Source organism: Salvelinus fontinalis, chromosome 24, assembly GCF_029448725.1.
Source record: "Salvelinus fontinalis isolate EN_2023a chromosome 24, ASM2944872v1, whole genome shotgun sequence".
Taxonomy (NCBI): Eukaryota; Metazoa; Chordata; class Actinopteri; order Salmoniformes; family Salmonidae; genus Salvelinus; species Salvelinus fontinalis.
Genome location: NC_074688.1, coordinates 23,276,343 through 23,295,563, shown reverse-complemented (window position 1 = coordinate 23,295,563; position 19,221 = coordinate 23,276,343). Strand labels below are relative to the sequence as shown.

Here is a 19,221-nt window from a genome sequence, read left to right as displayed (position 1 = left end):
AGCCTGCAAAGCCGCCCGTCTGCCATGAGCCTGCAAAGCCGCCCGTCTGCCATGAGCCTACAGAGCCGTCCGCCAGACAGGAGCCGCTAGAGCCGCCCGCCAGACAGGAGCCGCTAGAGCCGTCCGTCAGACAGGATCTGCCAGAGCCGCCAACCAGACAGGATCTGCCAGAGCCGCCAACCAGACAGGATCTGCCAGAGCCGCCAACCAGACAGGATCTGCCAGAGCCGCCAACCAGACAGGATCTGCCAGAGCCGCCAGCCAGACAGGATCTGCCAGAGCCGCCAGCTAGCCATGAGCAGCCAGAGCCGTCAGCGAGCCATGAGCAGCCAGAGCCGTCAGCGAGCCATGAGCGTCCAGAGCCGTCAGCGAGCCATGAGCAGCCAGAGCCGTCAGAGAGCCATGAGCGTCCAGAGCCGTCAGCCTGCCATGAGCGTCCAGAGCCGTCAGCCTGCCATGAGCGTCCAGAGCCATCAGTCAGCCATGAGCTGCCCCTCAGCCAGAAGCGGCTAGTAATCCAGAACTGCCCCTCAGTCCAGAGCTGTCTCTCTGTCCGGAGCTGCCCTTCAGTCCGGAGTTGCCCCTCTATCCTAAGCTACCTCTTTATCCTAAGCTACCTCTTTATCCAGAGCTGTCTCTCAGCCATGAGCTGCCCCTCAGCCAGAAGCGGCTAGTAATCCAGAACTGCCCCTCAGTCCAGAGCTGTCTCTCTGTCCGGAGCTGCCCTTCAGTCCGGAGTTGCCCCTCTATCCTAAGCTACCTCTTTATCCTGAGCTACCTTGTCCCGGAGCTGGACTTTATCTTGGTGTTACCCCTTAAATTAGGTGGGGGAAATAAGAGGGTGGTCATGATAAGGGGTAAACGTAAGCTGGGATTGACTATGGTGGGGTGGGGACCTCGTCCAGAGCCTGAGCCACCACCGTGGTCAGATGCCCACCCAGACCCTCCCCTAGACTTTGTGCTGGTGCGCCCAGAGTTCGCACCTTATGGGGGGGGTTATGTCACGTTCCTGACCTATTTCTGTTAGTTTGTTATATGTGTTAGTTGGTCAGGACGTGAGTTTGGGTGGGCATTCTATGTTTTCTGTTTCTGTGTTGGTTTATTGGGTTGCCTGGTATGGCTCTTAATTAGAGGCAGGTGTTTGGCGTTCCTCTAATTAAGAGTCATATTTAGGTAGGCGTTTTCACAGTGTTCGTTGTGGGTGGTTGTCTCCTGTGTCTGTGTATATGTTTGCACCATACGGGACTGTTTGCGGTTTGTTCGTTTTATGTAGTCTGTTCCTGTTCATTGCGTTCTTCACGTTATATGTAAGTTCGTCGTTCAGGTCTGTCTGCATCGTTTATTTGTTTTGTTTGTTTATGCAAGTTTAGTTTGTTTTTCCGTCGTGTTCAATAAATCATGTCATTTCACTACGCTGCGCCTTGGTTCGATCACTACTCCTCCTCTTCTGATGAAGAGGAGGAGGACTGCCGTTACAATAGTGAGTGTAGATTAAATGTGAAAACCCATGTATTATGCTCCTGAACCCTAACCAAGGGATCTATATTTTAGCATTAGCCTGCCTGTATGTGTGGTCAGACTGTGCTGTACAAGTCTCTTTCATTCAGTTTTTTTCTACTCACAGAGTACCTCCAGTGGTATGGCTTCTCAGACTTTTTTCTATCTCTGAGCATGGGCTCTCTTTTGTTGCTTGAAGTAAGCACATTTTGTTCCCCTGTAATATTCTGCCCGTGGTGAGAGTTCAGAAATAATGATTTAGTTCTTCAAGAAGAGATGTGGAATTCATGAACTCACAGCAGGAGCTAGAACTTGAGCCTGTAATCTTGACAGTATGTGAAGCTCTCCCCTGCAGAAGTATCCATGGACTGGGAGGAGGAATAGCTCTCCTCTGCAGAAGTATCCATGGACTGGGAGGAGGAATAGCTCTCCCCTGCAGAAGTATCCATGGACTGGGAGGAGGAATAGCTCTCCTCTGCAGAAGTATCCATGGACTGGGAGGAGGAACAGCTCTCCCCTGCAGAAGTATCCATGGACTGGGAGGAGGAACAGCTCTCCCCTGCAGAAGTATCCATGGACTGGGAGGAGGAATAGCTCTCCCCTGCAGAAGTATCCATGGACTGGGAGGAGGAACAGCTCTCCCCTGCAGCTCTCCCCTGCAGAAGTATCCATGGACTGGGAGGAGGAACAGCTCTCCCCTGCAGAAGTATCCATGGACTGGGAGGAGGAACAGCTCTCCTCTGCAGAAGTATCCATGGACTGGGAGGAGGAACAGCTCTCCTCTGCAGAAGTATCCATGGACTGGGAGGAGGAACAGCTCTCCCCTGCAGAAGTATCCATGGACTGGGAGGAGGAACAGCTCTCCCCTGCAGAAGTATCCATGGACTGGGAGGAGGAACAGCTCTCCCCCGCAGAAGTATCCATGGACTGGGAGGAGAAACAGCTCTCCCCTGCAGAAGTATCCATGGACTGGGAGGAGGAACAGCTCTCCTCTGCAGAAGTATCCATGGACTGGGAGGAGGAACAGCTCTCCCCTGCAGCTCTCCCCTGCAGAAGTATCCATGGACTGGGAGGAGGAACAGCTCTCCCCTGCAGAAGTATCCATGGACTGGGAGGAGGAACAGCTCTCCCCTGCAGAAGTATCCATGGACTGGGAGGAGGAACAGCTCTCCCCTGCAGCTCTCCCCTGCAGAAGTATCCATGGACTGGGAGGAGGAACAGCTCTCCCCTGCAGAAGTATCCATGGACTGGGAGGAGGAACAGCTCTCCTCTGCAGAAGTATCCATGGACTGGGAGGAGGAACAGCTCTCCCCTGCAGAAGTATCCATGGACTGGGAGGAGGAACAGCTCTCCCCTGCAGAAGTATCCATGGACTGGGAGGAGGAACAGCTCTCCCCTGCAGAAGTATCCATGGACTGGGAGGAGGAACAGCTCTCCTCTGCAGAAGTATCCATGGACTGGGAGGAGGAACACCAACGGAGTCATGCCATAAAGAGAACAAAGTTGCAGCGCGTGAATCTACTGTATGTTCTAATAAAACCAGACTTGAATTCATTAATCTCCAAAAATTGAAACTTGATCTTAGCATTGCACCAAATACATGTATAAGTAATGGTAAGGAAATGCAAAGACGTTATGTGAATTTATACATTGAGAAGGCAATGAGAAAGCACATGTTTTAGACCTGAGATGGTACCAAGGCTGCACTTCATCTGTACTTCAAACAACTTGAATAAACCAGTTGAGGTTCACACAAACAGACTATTATGTAATATTGAGAATGGCTTTTCATCCTGACCAAAATCTCCTTTTATATTCACATGTCCTTTTCTGCTCACAGTCTACAGTACAGTGACTCAGTCTACAGTACAGGGACACAGTCTACAGTACAGGGACTCAGTCTACAGTACAGGGACTCAGTCTACAGTACAGGGACTCAGTCTACAGTACAGGGACTCAGTCTACAGTACAGGGACTCAGTCTACAGTACAGGGACACAGTCTACAGTACAGGGACTCAGTCTACAGTACAGGGACACAGTCTACAGTACAGGGACTCAGTCTACAGTACAGGGACTCAGTCTACAGTACAGGGACTCAGTCTACAGTACAGGGACTCAGTCTACAGTACAGGGACTCAGTCTACAGTACAGGGACTCAGTCTACAGTACAGGAACTCAGTCTACAGTACAGGGACACAGTCTACAGTACAGGGACTCAGTCTACAGTACAGGGACTCAGTCTACAGTACAGGGACTCAGTCTATAGTACAGGGACTCAGTCTACAGTACAGGGACTCAGTCTACAGTACAGGGACTCAGTCTACAGTACAGGGACTCAGTCTACAGTACAGGGACACAGTCTACAGTACAGGGACTCAGTCTACAGTACAGTGAGGAGAATGCATTAAAACGTGACATTGTACTTTCAGCTAATACAATATATTTTCCATTACAGTCTTATTCGGCTGCCATGTGACGTCAAGAAATGACACTTAAAGCAACTTAGACAATGTCTCTGGCATAATCTCCTAACTTCATTACCCTATAGTGTGTTCACCCAGTCACCCTTGAGAACATCTAGTCACACTAACAGGCAAGTTGAGTGCTGGCATTGGAGGGCAGGCAGCCATTACCATTGGTGAGACAGTAAGTGTCACCTTATATTGTTACTGCCACTCTAGGATGAAGCTCCAGTGACTCTGGTCTTCTCTCTGACCGCACATTAGTCACAGAGAGAGAAAGCATTATCAGAAGATGACCTGGCCTGTCAGCTGGTTCTCACTGCTTCCTGAAAGTCTAGCTAGTTATCTTATTTCTTATCTGGCCTTCCTATGACTTAGTCTTCCTGTCAAGTCATTTTCTTAACACTTTCCCACTACAGTTATATTGGTTTACTGAATTATAAATAAAACAAATTGTATTGGCTTTTCAATCCATTTAAAAGTTCATTCATTGGTGCTAATTTCCATTTTTCAGTATATACTGTTAGGCGGTTGAATAGAACATTTAGTGCATTGTTAGAATCTCTCACACTGTGTGAAATAGATTATTGTGTATAGAATAAAACCAACACAATCAAAGATTAATTGTATATCCCCCACAGTGTTTCTCTACACAGTTCAGAAATCTCTTCAAAATTGGACATGTTTATTAACTTGATCAAATAAAGAAATCCCTTTTTTCAAAACATGAAGAATCGTGACTCTCTATCCCTCTATCCCCAACTATAGCAGGTTATGTTCCCGTTCTGAAAGAGCAGCTTGTGTTCCACCTTTGTCGAGATGCCTGTCTGAGCATTGATGATGATATTGGACGGAGGAACGGAGGGAGGCAACCTCAACAGCTTGATCCACAGTTGGAGCCGCAGAACAGTAGCTATTGAATATTGAATGATGGGCGCCAGGGGAAATTAATGGGGTATTAAAGCAGAGGGGCTGGATCCCGGCTGTGGTAATAATCACGGTGGTGGAAAGGAAAAAGTGCCACGGGCCAAAACATGTCTGATTGGGCTGACTGTTATCTATTGAAGTTGCTGCGGAGGCCCACAGGGCACAGGGTGGCTCCGCCTCTCCCAGCTATTTAGCGCACTGCCTCTTCCTGTGTACACGCTCCGCTGCACTGCGGAAAGAGCAACAACAGCTGTGTGACCTGAAGCACCGCTGTCCAACTCGGGATTCCTCGACAAAGGACTGTCAAATGCAGCACAGTGTGAAGCCTATTTTCATTGTCAGTCAGGGAACTTTTTGCACGCGCTGCTCTACTGTATAACGAGAGAGGGAGCACTTTCTCTCTTTCTGCTAACAACTGCACCAACTCCTCTTTTGTATTTTGCATAACTAGCAACATCAAGAAAACGCTGCAGCATGATTCCTGTCAGACGGGAGATGACGTTTCACTAACGTATATGACATTTCAACACAATCTTAGACTCAATTCGTGCAATATTATTCGTGTACGTATTATGTACAAAACGTATTTCATAAGATTGTGTGTCGATTAATTCATAGGAAAATATGTTTGGGGGGGCAACATCGGAAACAATATCTTCAAAGATTTTGGGCGATGGTGTTCTACACTGCCCTTTTTTAAGTCCCACATTTATTTATATAAAAAACAAGCATGTTAACATCCCAATACTGTTAATCAACCAGGTTGTCATCGAAATAGGTGATCAACAGGGGCAGGTAGCCTAGTGGTTAGATGGTTGGGCCAGTAACAGAAAATTTGCTAGATTGAATCCCCGAGCTGACGAGGTAAAAATCTGTCTGTCTGCCCCTGAACAAGGCAGTTAACCCACTATTCCTAGGCCGTCATTGTAAATAAGAATTTGTTCTTAACTGACTTGCCTAGTTGAATTTAGAAAAAAACGTAATATAATAGTAGTATTTGCCTTAATACTTTGGGATACTGGTGCTATGACAGATTTTATAAGGGTTGCCAGATTAGATTAAAAAGCTATATTTGACCTTTTTTTTTTTTTTATCCATGAAGGTATTTGATTGGGGAATGGGAATACATTTTCATGATGGGAAATTAATTCATCAATACATGTGTGGAAACAGAAATCTGTTTGGTTTAAATTCCCCAGACACAACTGCATAGTATTTGCAACTATAACAAGTCTGGATTATGAACAATTAAGTCGTATCAATGCAGTTAAACAGGTTCATGTAAAATAATGAATTATGTTGACTTACACTTATGGCACTTCCAAGGCCATTTCATGATGATTATTATGGTCATATCAATCATGTTATATACTTAGGCTGTTATAACAAGGCATATGCCAGCATTGTAGGCCTACTGCCTCTGCCCAGAGGCCTACTAGGCTTTCATGTCAACAGCCGTTAGAGCTCACTTTGCCACGTATGAGCCCTGGTTAGAGTCCCTGTTGCAGATTTCACTTTCTTCCGCTACCATTGGTGGAAATGTTGGGATCACGTCTAGCTCACCTCTAGTTATGTGATCTAGTGGTGGGAAGCATTCTGTTTTTCAACATTGTGTTGGGTGTAATTACATTGATATATCTAGTGAACAATGGATAAGCAACAATGGGCGTAACGGATAGAAGTAGTCACTACAGGTGTGATGAAGCCTTACATTAAAGTTGTCTGAAGCTAAATGGGAAGTGGTATGCCCTGACCAGTTATTCAGAAGAAACTCCTATGTGATTGTCTAATTTACATAGTCAACTTACCCAAAACAAACACATTCTACACCTTTACAAACGATCTGTTTCAAGTGTTATTACAACCATGGTGTTGATCCACATCACATGGGTAGACAGATATTGTAACTGTGATATGAAGCAAAACACAACTAGACTTTTTTTAGGATGCAAACCAGTAATATGTTGATCCATCCTGTTCTGATCTAATGAGATGGATGTAGGATTTTCTATAGCCTAGAATCAAGACTAATCATAAAGGACGAAGCTAGGCCCCTCTTGGATCTCTGTGGCGAAGACTGAACTCAAGTTAGGGGTTATATGTCAGACTCTCCTATACCACTTTGCCCAACATGTTATACCCCAGAGGTTTTAAATACACAATTTTTAAGCTGATGTAACTTGTATCATTATTATATTGCTGTGAAACCCATAGTCGAATGGCTTCAGACTGAGCATTTCTCACCATTTATTTACGGAGAGCAATTTCCGTTTTATAACAGGTAGTGTCCATTTAATTACAGTAGTGTGTTGGTTAATTATTGCTTTCTTCAGTGGAAATACAGAATATGTATAAAAATGTAAAATATACCAAAAGCCAAATCAAGCAGAGCTTTACGACTATTTAACCATAGTAATTATTACTGAAACATACAAACTACAAACATTTAACCAGTTAAAGATAATGAATACATGACAACTAGATACAAATATTTTATTAAAAATAATTCATACAAAAGTCAAGAGTAGGCTATAACATGAGTATAAAACAAAGTGGGTGTGTGTATATGTGTGTAAGTGTTTGTGTACGTGTGTGTGTATTATGGAGTGTATTATAATTTCCCATCATAAAAATGTATCTCCATTTCCCAATCAAATACCTTCATCGATAACACACAAAAACCCCAATATCTTTTTTCCAATCTGGCAACCCTCATAAAATTCGACATAGCCTTGTATAAAATGCATTATGAAGGAAATTGTGTAATGTACATGAAAAAGTGGAGTCTTGTATTAAATACATTATGAAGAAAATTGTGTAATGTAGGCTCCAGGAAATATAAAATACTTTATGAAGAAAATTGTGTTGGCCTACTGTTGCCTACACGAAATATAAAATACTTTATGAAGAAAATCGTGTTGGCCTACTGTTGCCTACACGAAAAAAAGGGCTTTGCTGACTACCAGCACTAGTATCCTGAAATATTAAGTGAAAATAAGCATAGAAAACAGTATTGGCGTTAATAAAAAATCAACAATGTAAGGTTACTATTATAATTTTTCTGTGACAACCTGGTTGATTAACAGTATTGGGTTGTTAACATGTTTTTTAAAATATATAAATAAATGTGGGACACAAAAAAAAGGCAATGTAGAACACCATTGCCCAAAATGCATTGCTCTAAAACTTTCAAAAGATTGTTTCCGAAGTTTGCCACTAAAAGATGTATTTCCTGTGAATGAAGTCGCACAAAAAGGTGTATTTTCCTACGAATTAAGATGGACAAAAAATAGTGTATTTTCACACGAATTAAGACGCACAAAAACGCACAAAAATCTGCTAAAATACTTTTTGTACATATTTGCACGAATTGAGTATGAGATTGTGCCGGACAGTTAAAAGACAGAAAGATCCCAAAGAAACCACTATTTTCTGGGTGTGTGAAGCAGGGTAGGTTTTATGACTGACTTGTATTTCCACAGCAGTGATGGAGTAAAGGCCTCTGAAACAGCTTGTCTCTCTATTTGAACAGCTGAACTAATGGAACCATGCATAGTCTAATGTATTACCAGGCAATTACTAGAGTAGTAGTTTAAGAGAGCGCTGTGTATAAGCCAGTTGAAACAAGACAAATGTCCTTTCAAAATCTGTAGTACTCCATACTGTAGTACTCCTGTAGTTCTCCATACAAGCTCAGTGTAAAAATGATAAATTTGCTCGGTTACCACTCTTGTAATGTTTACAAATGACTGTGAGAGGTGAAAATGGTTCACTGGCACCTCTATTTCTGTACACATGATGAGCACAATAATATACGGAGTTATGACTTCAATACCAAGCTTGAAAAACAAGGAGTTGTTTTTGCCAGGAGTTAGATTTCAGCAGATTTCATGTCTTTCATAATTGTTTACACTCCCACAATCAACCACAGGAAGCTTGTTGCTGTTCACAGATTACACGTCTCATTATACACTTGCTTGATTTGATTTTGCATTGCATCATTGAGCGTTAGTAATGTATAAATCACAGCCTTGGCCCAGGGGGGATAAAGTCACCATCCCCCACCCTCCTCCACCCGTCCTCCACCCCTGAGCTTTTCCCCTGTGATTCAGTCTGCTTTGTCACTCACCCACTTGCCCTCCTAGGCGGAGGAACAGACTAGTGGCTGTAACCTTTGCTCAACCAGTGATTTAGCCTGCCTGCCCGCACTGATAACACGCTCCTCCATCAGAGAGTCATCCCTGACTGGCCGCCTGGGGCCCCGGGTGGAAGAGATCAGGGCTGCTCTGCTCCCAGGTAGGGCCCTCTGTCACTGTAGCATTCCCCTGTGTTAGCCAGCATCCTCCTGTACCTTCACCTTGCTCCCCTCTATTCCATACAGCCACTGAACCCTAACACTCATCTATTCTACTGGTCCATAAAACCACCACCAGGAACCTTGAAGCTCACCTCCACCAGCTCAGTACATAGGTAGCCCCTGCAGTTGTCTAATCAACTACAGATATAGGATCTTAATTTGGGCCAGTTTGCTACAGCAGGAGAATAATCCTACAGTAACAAGACATTTGAATTATTACGTGGATTATTATTAATGGACATTTTTGAAGGCCTTGATACTTTTTTCGTAAGGGAAAATTAAGTCTGAAATTAAAACGTGAAAATTCCAAACTTCATAAGCCTTTTTAAACCTCAAATACACTACAGGTTTTACATTTCCTGCATCAAATTAAGATCCTACACCTGTAACCTTTCTCTCACCCTCCAGCTCAATCTGCGATTTTAGGGAAGAAAGTTACATAGCTCACTTATTAGTAGCACCTCTCTAAGCCTTAATGCCATTTGGATTTTGGAATTTTTACGAGATTACATTTCATTAAGATGTGGATTTCCTCTCGCTTTTCTGCTCTGACCTTAAATTAGCTTTCTCTGAATTTTGAGTTAGCGGATAATAAGCACTTAACTAGAGGGTGTAACATCATTTAAATATTAGAACTGTTAGCTTCAACTTTTACAATTACATACAACCCTAGAAGGCCTGTTTTCACTGTGGGTGGTACAGCCAAGTAAACGCAGAAATGCGCTGTATTTTGAGATCTTGAAGAAATCTTACTGCTAGTATGAAGGTGATGGGATGACACGGTAATACAGTAGGTATAACTTATTTGACATAAGGTCTTTATGCGACCTACACTCTCTTCGCGTATCATCAGGCGTACATATTGATGCCACCTTCAATCCATATGGTATCAGTATGTTAACTTCAATGCAAATTAAGTTGTTACAGACATGACACATGAAACAACTGTTCATCAATGTTAGCAAATGCTAATGTTGTTTCCTTTCAAAATCTTTATGGAGGGGGACTTTTAGTAAGCTTGTGTTTCCACTGAAGAAGTCATCAACTGATAATATTCAGCAGAGGGTTGTGTACTACTGACTTGTGTAAAAGGTGTTTAAATTAACCGTGGGTGTGTGTGATATTTGTTCAGCCGGCTCTGTGCTGACAGACGGTCTCTGGATCTCAATGTTGTGTGTGATTATTTTTGTCAAGACAACGTTCTGTTTGCCGAGCACTGAGCAGCGAGATTGAATTGGTAAGAGAATGGCTGCCCAAGATAGACAGCTGGACCGTTATGCTGATTGCCACTTCCCCCCAATGCGATGTGAAATTGAGTTTCTCAAAAAGCACTGCCTGGTACCGCCCATTCACAGTAGCATGTGCAGGTTTTCATGCTGCACCAATGCCAATCACGTCTCAGTATCCACCTTCCATCGCTATGCTAATGCTTCAGTTGCTGTCTCAGTGTACTTGATGCAACAGCAACCTGAACTGAGTACTTCATCTAAGGGAAATGAAGATGCTGCAGACTTCGTTGACAGAGGGACTATTGTGATAGGATAAAAGGAGAAGACATCAGTGTTTTTGCTAGTCCAGATAAAAACTATGGCAAAATACTTATGTATGAAATCAGGCTCTGTTGCTGTTTCAATTGGGGTAACAAATTGTCTCCCTTGTCATCAGCATCTCCTTCCCTGCTGCTCTCATCAAAATTCTTTTGACTGCCCGGTTGCCATGGTACTCTGAAAAATGTAGTGCTGAGATTTTTCCCTCAGATAGTGATCCTGACTTCTTCTTTCTGTCTGCCTACTTCAGAAACAGACCTTTGGCTTCAGTTGGGAGGCAGAATAAAACACAATATGAGAGGAAAGGTAATTAGAAACATATTCATTGATGAACCACACCATCAACCGAATACACCTTCTGTTGCTGTTTCCTTATTTAAAATGAATGAGGTATATGTATATGCATCAACATTGCTTGAGCGATGCATAACATCAATATAAATCAACACTTGATTAGAATTATGGTTTGTTAAAATCAGCACATGGTGTCACTGTGAGGCAGCGTTTATTTAATGTAATTGAGCCATAATCACTGAATCACACAATTAGTAACACAATAGAAGCAATCAATTAACAATAATAAAATACAAATATATCAAACCAAGAGAATAGTTCAGACAGTGCTAACAATGTGGTCCTCTGTAGCTCAGTTGGTAGAGCTTGCTTGCAACAAAAGGATAGTGGGTTCGAGTCCCGGGACCACCCCAAAAAATATATGCATGCCTGGTCCCCGCCCATATAGCATGTGTAGGTAAGTTGCTTTGGATAAAAGTGTCTGCTAAATGGCATACATCATCTAAATGGATGCAGGATGTGTTATGTATCTGTTGTGGGTCATTTGTGTTGCAGTAGCTATAGTTTTAATTGATGTGTCTGAGTCATTATCACTATGTCACATGGTTAGCCCCAGTTTTAGGCTGAGGCAGCAACAAAAGCCAGGAAACCCTGTTGACTGCCCGTACACATCAAACATAATATGGATAATTCATATTTTAATGACCCTATTGAAAAACACAATTGAGCTTTTTATTTATCCACCAGGGTTGAGGCATGTGCTAACCCACAGACGAAAATCATCAGAACACAATGGACCACATCCAGTCAGGTTGACCTCGGAGGATACACACTGTTCTGTTCTCTCTGAGGATGTATTTCCTCTGGGTGTGAACATCGCTGCTGACAAGCCAATTACAGGCTGTTATAATGAAAAACACAGGGAGGCTGCATGCTCTCATCATTAGGATAGGAGGTTTATGTTGCAATAAGACGAATATCTAACATCTCTCACAATGGGACTGTATTTTGTAGGAGTGATTAAATAATGTGCTCACTGAGATATAGAATTAGACACATGACAATCACCACCATCTAACGTACTGTAATGATGTTTCTGTTCCTGCAGCTCCTAAACGATGGCTCATCACAGTATTATTTAATAGTCTGTATACCTGAATAAAATAATGTGGATCATCATTCAAGCCACAAAGGCCTACACAGGAGAGCATGGGCACAGGAACTGATGGAGCATCTGATTAGGACTCCTTTTGGCTCACTCACCAGGAAGGAATTGGGGACTACAGTGTTCTTAATGGAAATTGATCGAGGGCCACTATGTTGTGTCAAAAATGACATTTTGAGCTGGACCCATATCCATAGACATTAAAACCATATAGTGATAGAGCTGACGCCCTCCACGTATTCCTATGGAAAACTCCCAATGGCGCATGAAGTATACGAATTTGAAACACGCCATATTGCTGAATGAGGCTGAATGGCACCAAAAATCGCTAAGGATCATGGGGAAAGTGGCCGTAACTAGCAAAGGATCATGGTTGATGTAGTCGTTTTCATCCTGCCTGAGAGAGTCAACCCAACACTCCTAGATGATGTCGGAGTCAATACCGGAAGCCTTGGATATAAACAGTCGTGGTTATCCTGTGTTTCATACAGATCTATCACATGGTATGCGATATGAGTTACATTGTTCAACAGATGCTATCTGCATTAACATTAATAAATACATCTAGCTATATCCTATGTCTCCTGAGCAGAGCGGTGAGTGGCACAATGCTCCTTGTAGTCTGCCGGCCCATGATTGGTCTGTGTCAGCAAGTGGTCCTGTGTAGTCAAGCATAGTAGTCAGAATGGATCACTATTTCATAACATTTCTCAATTTGTAGCAAACTTTAAAATAATGAATAGTGGGAAGGTAACTTGATAATAATAAGCACCTTTTAGAGGCCAAAACGACCATCTAAAAAACATTTGTTTGGCCTTCCTGGCAATCATAAGTTACATAGGCTTTCAAATCAAATCAAATCAAAGTTTATTTGTCACGTGCGCCGAATACAACAGGTGTAGACCTTACAGTGAAATGCTTACTTACTCTAACAAACACTGCAAAAAGGTATTAGGTGAAAAGAAAGTAAAGTATTAAGTAAAGAAATAAAACAACAGTAAAAAGACAGGGCAGACAAGACAGACAAGCCCAGATTCACAAAACACTTCTTATGCAAAAACTTAATAAAAACTTAAAAATAGAACTTTATAAGATAGTTCGTAAGTGCAATTCCTCAACAATATCTTAAGATTTAATGATTTTCTTACGAGCTTGACAAGCTTGACAATAAACTTTGATTTGAAATAAACGCACGTGACAAATAAACTTTGATTTGATTTGAAAGCCAATGTAACTTATGATTGCCAGGAAGGCCAAACAAATGTTTTTTAGATGGCCGTTTTGGCCTCTAAAATGTGCTTATTATTATCAAGTTACCTTCCCACTATTCATTATTTTAAAGTTTGCTACAAATTACGAGCTTCTCAAATATCATCTTAGAATGTTCTTAAGATGTGTGTTGCAAGTCAACTGTTTTAGATAGCAATGGCAATCATGTTAGCATATTTCGTATTGTTCTAAAACATGTTCTTTGGTTTAAAATCATCAATACTGAAACTTTCAGAGGAAGTTTGTGAGTGAATTAAACATGTTCAACTGCTTCCATGAGCTTTTTCTCTTACTGCCCTGAGTTTAAGACAAGGGTTTAGCTATGTTGGAATTAAAAACATTTCCAAGGACTTTATTTTCAAGAATCCAATTTCTCCTTAACTTTTTTCTTAAGGAGAAACATAAGAAACAGCGCAGTATATTTTCCAATAACCTTTTTGAGGAATAGCAACTTTGCTTTACTTTCTGCTGAAGTCTATAGTTAAGGGAAAAATGGCAGATAGGAAGTAATTTCTTCTTTAGAAGGTTTTGTGAATCTGGGCCTGGGGCTTTTGGCACCTCTAGGTTGCTACGCAGTAACCGACCAGCAGAGAATGCCCATTTCAGGCACATGTGCACCTGTACCCGGGCCAGGAAACATCAACTTCTAATATGTTCCAGAACATTAAGCACAGCCTCTAAGGATATTAGTGTCTTGGTGGTGAGTTCTGGATCTGTGCGTGTGTATTCGCCTCTTGTATGATCTGCACTTTAGGAAATGGCAAGTTTCCGCATTAGAATAGATGGATAGCACTGACCTAATCTACGATTACGCTTTCAAAGATCAGTGCACAGTAATTTCATCACGTTGGTGAGTGAGGACAGTTCAGATGGACAATCTCTCAATATCATACCAATCAATCACTTTTACAGTGCATTATGGGGAGAGGGAGCCTGGCCTCATAGGTTGCAGCCTGACAAACGGTGGATTGACTTTCCTTCTTTGCTCTCTTTCTATTTCTATCAGCATGCAGTGCATGAGCCCTATGCATTCATCTACACCATGAACACACAGATATTCATGGACTTTAAATTCTGCAGGCTATGCAGACTCTAAGTATGCAGATGATCAAAGGATCTCTCTGTTGGTAAAGGTACATGCATGTTAAATCATGGTGGGTTTGCGCTCATTTAAATAAAATAAAATGTTATTTGTCACATACAAATGGTTAGCAGATGTTAATGCGAGTGTAGCGAAATGCTTGTGCTTCTAGTTCCGACAATGCAGTAATAACCAACGAGTAATCTAACCTATCAATTTCACAACAACTACCTTATACACACAAGTGTAAAGGAATGAAGAATATGTACATAAAAATATATGAATGAACGGCATAGGCAAGATGCAGTAGATGGTATCGAGTACAGTATATACATATGAGATGAGTAATGTAGGGTATGTAAACATATAAAAGTGGCATTGTTTAAAGTGACTAGTGATACATGTATTACATCAAGATGGCAAGATGCAGTAGATGGTATAGAGTACAGTATATACATATGAGATGAGTTGTAACGTTCATTGTAATCCTCCTCGTCTGTGGAGGAGCAAGGATCGGACCAAAGCGCAATTAATTATATGAACGAAGACGAAAAACACTTGACAAAATACAAAACAATAAACGACGTGAACAAACGAACGAAAACAGTACCGTGTGGCGAACAAACACAGACACGGCAACAATCACCCACCAACAACCAGTGAAAACAGCCAACCTTAATATGGCTCCCAATCAGAGACAATGACAAACACCTGTCTCTGATTGAGAACCATATTTGGCCAAACGAACAAACCTAAACATAGAAACAAATAACATAGACTGCCCACCCCAACTCACGCCCTGACCATACTAAATAAATACAAAACAAGGGAAATAAGGTCAGGAACGTGACATGAGTAATGTAGGGTATGTAAACATTATATTAAATGGCATTGTTTAAAGTGGCTAGTGATACATTTTTTCATACATTTTTACATTGTTAAAGTGGCTGGAGTTGAGTCAGTATGTTGGCAGCAGCCACTCAATGTTAGTGGTGGCTGTTTAACAGTCTGATGGCCTTGAGATAGAAGCTGTTTTTCAGTCTCTCGGTCCCTGCTTTGATGCACCTGTACTGACCTCGCCTTCTGGGTGATAGCGGGGTGAACAGACAGTGGCTCGGGTGGTTGTTGTACTTGATGATCTTTATGGCCTTCCTGTGATATCGGGTGATGTAGGTGTCCTGGAGGGCAGGTAGTTTGCCCCCGGTGATGCGTTGTGCAGACATCACTACCCTCTGGAGAGCCTTACGGTTGTGGGCGGAGCAGTTGCCGTACCAGGCGGTGATACAGCCCGACAGGATGCTCTCGATTGTGCATCTGTAAAAGTTTGTGAGTGCTTTTGGTGACAAGCCGAATTTCTTCAGCCTCCTGAGGTTGAAGAGGCGCTGCTGCGCCTTCTTCACCACACTGTCTGTGTGGGTGGACCAATTCAGTTTGTCCGTGATGTGTACACCGAGGAACTTAAAACTTACTGCCCTCTCCACTACTGTCCCGTCGATGTGGATAGGAGGGTGCTCCCTCTGCTGTTTCCTGAAGTCCACGATCATCTCCCTTGTTTTGTTGACGTTGAGTGTGAGGTTATTTTTCTGACGCCACACTCCGAGGGCCCTCACCTCCTCTCTGTAGGCCGTCTCGTCGTTGTTGGTAATCAAGCCTACCACTGTAGTGTCATCTGCAAACTTGATGAATGAGTTGGAGGCGTGCATGGCCACGCAGTCGTGGGTGAACAGGGAGTACAGGAGAGGGCTCAGAACGCACCCTTGTGGGGCCCCAGTGTTGAGGATCAGCGGAGTGGAGATGTTGTTACCTACCCTCACCACCTGGGGGAGGCCCGTCAGGAAGTCCAGTACCCAGTTGCACAGGGCAGGGTCGAGACCCAGGGTTTGGAGGGTACTATGGTGTTAAATGCTGAGCTGTAGTCGATGAACAGCATTCTCACATAGGTATTCCTCTTGTCCAGAAGGGTTAGGGCAGTGTGCAGTGTGGTTGCAATTGTGTCGTCTGTGGACCTATTGGGGCGGTAAGCAAATTGGAGTGGGTCTAGGGTGTCAGGTAGGGTGGAGGTGATATGGTCCTTGACTAGTCTCTCAAAGCACTTCATGATGACGGAAGTGAGTGCTACAGGGCGGTAGTTGTTTAGCTCAGTTACCTTAGCTTTCTTGGGAACAGGAACAATGGTGTTCCTCTTGAAGCATGTGGGGACAGCAGACTGGGATAGGGATTGATTGAATATGTCCGTAAACACACCAGCCAGCTGGTCTGCGCATGCTCTGAGGACGCAGCTGGGGATGCCGTCTGGGCCTGCAGGCTTGCGAGGGTTAACATGTTTAAATGTTTTACTTACGTTTAAATGTTTTACTCACTTCGGCTGCAGTGAAGGAGAGTCTGCAGGTTTTGGTAGCGGGCCGTGTCAGTGGCACTGTATTGTCCTCAAAGCGGGCAAAGAAGTTGTTTCGTCTGTCTGAGAGCAAGACGTCCTGGTCCGCGACGGGGCTGGTTTTCTTTTTGTAATCCGTGATTGACTGTAGACCCTGCCACATACCTCTTGTGTCTGAGCCGTTGAATTGTGACTCTACTTTGTCTCTATACTGACGCTTAGCTTGTTTGATTGCCTTGCGGAGGGAATAGCTACACTGTTTGTATCCGTCATGTTTCCGGTCACCTTGCCCTGATTAAAAGCAGGGGTTCGCGCTTTCAGTTTCGCTCGAATGCTGCCATCAATCCAGTTTCTGTTTTACAACATTTCATTATGAACAATTAACAAGTAAATGAAAACTGTGCAAAATATCCCAGTATTCAATTGCGTAAATGATTGTTGTTGAGGGATATTAGGTTGTTATGGTCAGATCATTGTGTGAGTATGAGCAACACACCCCAAGTGGTCTTTCTTGGATTGCTAACATTGGATCTTTCTTTTGAAGTCAATTATTGAAAAGTTATTATAATAATATTTTAGATAAACATCCTTTATATGTAAACAATGTGTCAAGGTGATAGTGTAGGTGAATACATAATCTCATATGCAGTGAAGTATTGTTATAAAATGTTTTATAAGCATGACCTGATGTCTGTCATAATATTTCATGGCAGTTACAGTTAAAGCAGCAAGCCTTTTTGATGAATCCAGCTGGCAACAGTGGCAGAGGTTTTTTGTTGCCATAATCTTCCTAGACTTGGGACTTGGGTGTCGAGTTCTGTGTTAAATTACTTTAAAAACTGTATACATATAAAAGACTTGAATAACCACCACAGGAAACATTCTCTCAGTCAGCACTTTCTCCTGTCCCATACAGTTTGTGACATTTAGCTGCTTTACAGGTGAAAAATAGGGGTAGGGTTGTAGAGAATCGATGGACCATGAATGTAATAAGAAATGGTAGGTGCTGGCTTAAGGCCGGTAGCAACCACCACAGAATGTCCGGTCAGAACAACGAGGAGGCGGATGTCCAGGTTAAGGGGAGTTTAATGGAAGAAGATGTCCACATTTACACATCACACACACATCTGACCACTCATGGTTCAGATAACTGAAAATCATGTCCGGTGAGAACAAACATGAACTATATGTTCATTTAGATGCATGAACAGTCCACAGGAGGAAAAGTTCAAAAGGAGGGAAAGCTGTGGATGTGCTCATCAGGATGGGGAACGTTTCTGGCCCCACAGCGTGCTGGGGTCATAGTCCTGGCCCCCTGTGGCTCAGTTGGTAGAGCATGGCGCTTGCAACGCCAGGGTTGTGGGTTCGATTCCCACGGGGGGCCAGTACAAAAAAAAAAGTATGAATGTATGTACTTGTAAGTCGCTCTGGATAAGAGTGTCTACTAAATGACTTAAATGTAAATAGTCCAACTGAAACTGAAGTCCCCGGAAACAAGGCTGCTGATAGGCTGAAAGAGATGTGGTAATAAGTATGTGAAGTGACCTTGACCAATAAGACACTAACAAAAGCGGGGGTCTTCTGAATAGGAGACTAAGCTGCCCGACTAGAACTAACCATAAAGGATGGCTAGAATCAGCTGACTGAAGCTGGCCATTTTAACAACAGGCATCAATAGCTTTTCCAGATGCAGTTCTTTCAGTTGGACAGAATAGTGTTCCTCCTCTTACAAAGAGAGTGTAGAGAGCACACAACTATACATGCTCACAATTCATTTCAGCATGAGATGATGTGGCTGGTGGTATCTCACTCTGCAGCCCTGAGTGGATTACCCATTGCTTTTCTGGTGGGTGGATATTCACGAGGTTGTCTCTTCATGCACTGTTTGGCCAGTTTCATTGATCCAGTACAGAACTGAGTGTGTCAGGAACTATGAAGTGCCTTAGGGTATTTTCACACTTGGTCCCTTTCAGCCAATTTTTGTGAACTCAGTGCGGTTCGCTTAAGGAACTCGGACCCCTAAAAAGAGCCCCCGAAGCGAACCGACCTGAGACCATCTCGAGAGGAGGTCTGAGTTCGGTTCGCTTGAATTCCGACGTCCGGTTCTCTTTTTTAGGGCAATGTGAACGCAAATCTCCCCAGGTGCGCTTGTCATTTTTCTCGCACCACACACTAGACTACTGCAACATTGTTTCCCCTTCCATAAACCGTCATATTGGTGCCACAATAGAGAGAAGAGGATGGTCT

The 19,221-nt window shown here is 43.1% G+C and overlaps 1 non-coding gene across 1 annotated transcript; it reads left to right on the top strand.

Annotated features, from left to right (window-relative positions):
• The first annotated feature begins 18,283 nt into the window (after nucleotides 1-18,283).
• trnaa-ugc (transfer RNA alanine (anticodon UGC)) lies at nucleotides 18,284-18,359 on the top strand. Its single transcript has one exon. It is a non-coding gene; the product is annotated as a tRNA-Ala (tRNA).
• The last annotated feature ends 862 nt before the right edge of the window (nucleotides 18,360-19,221 follow it).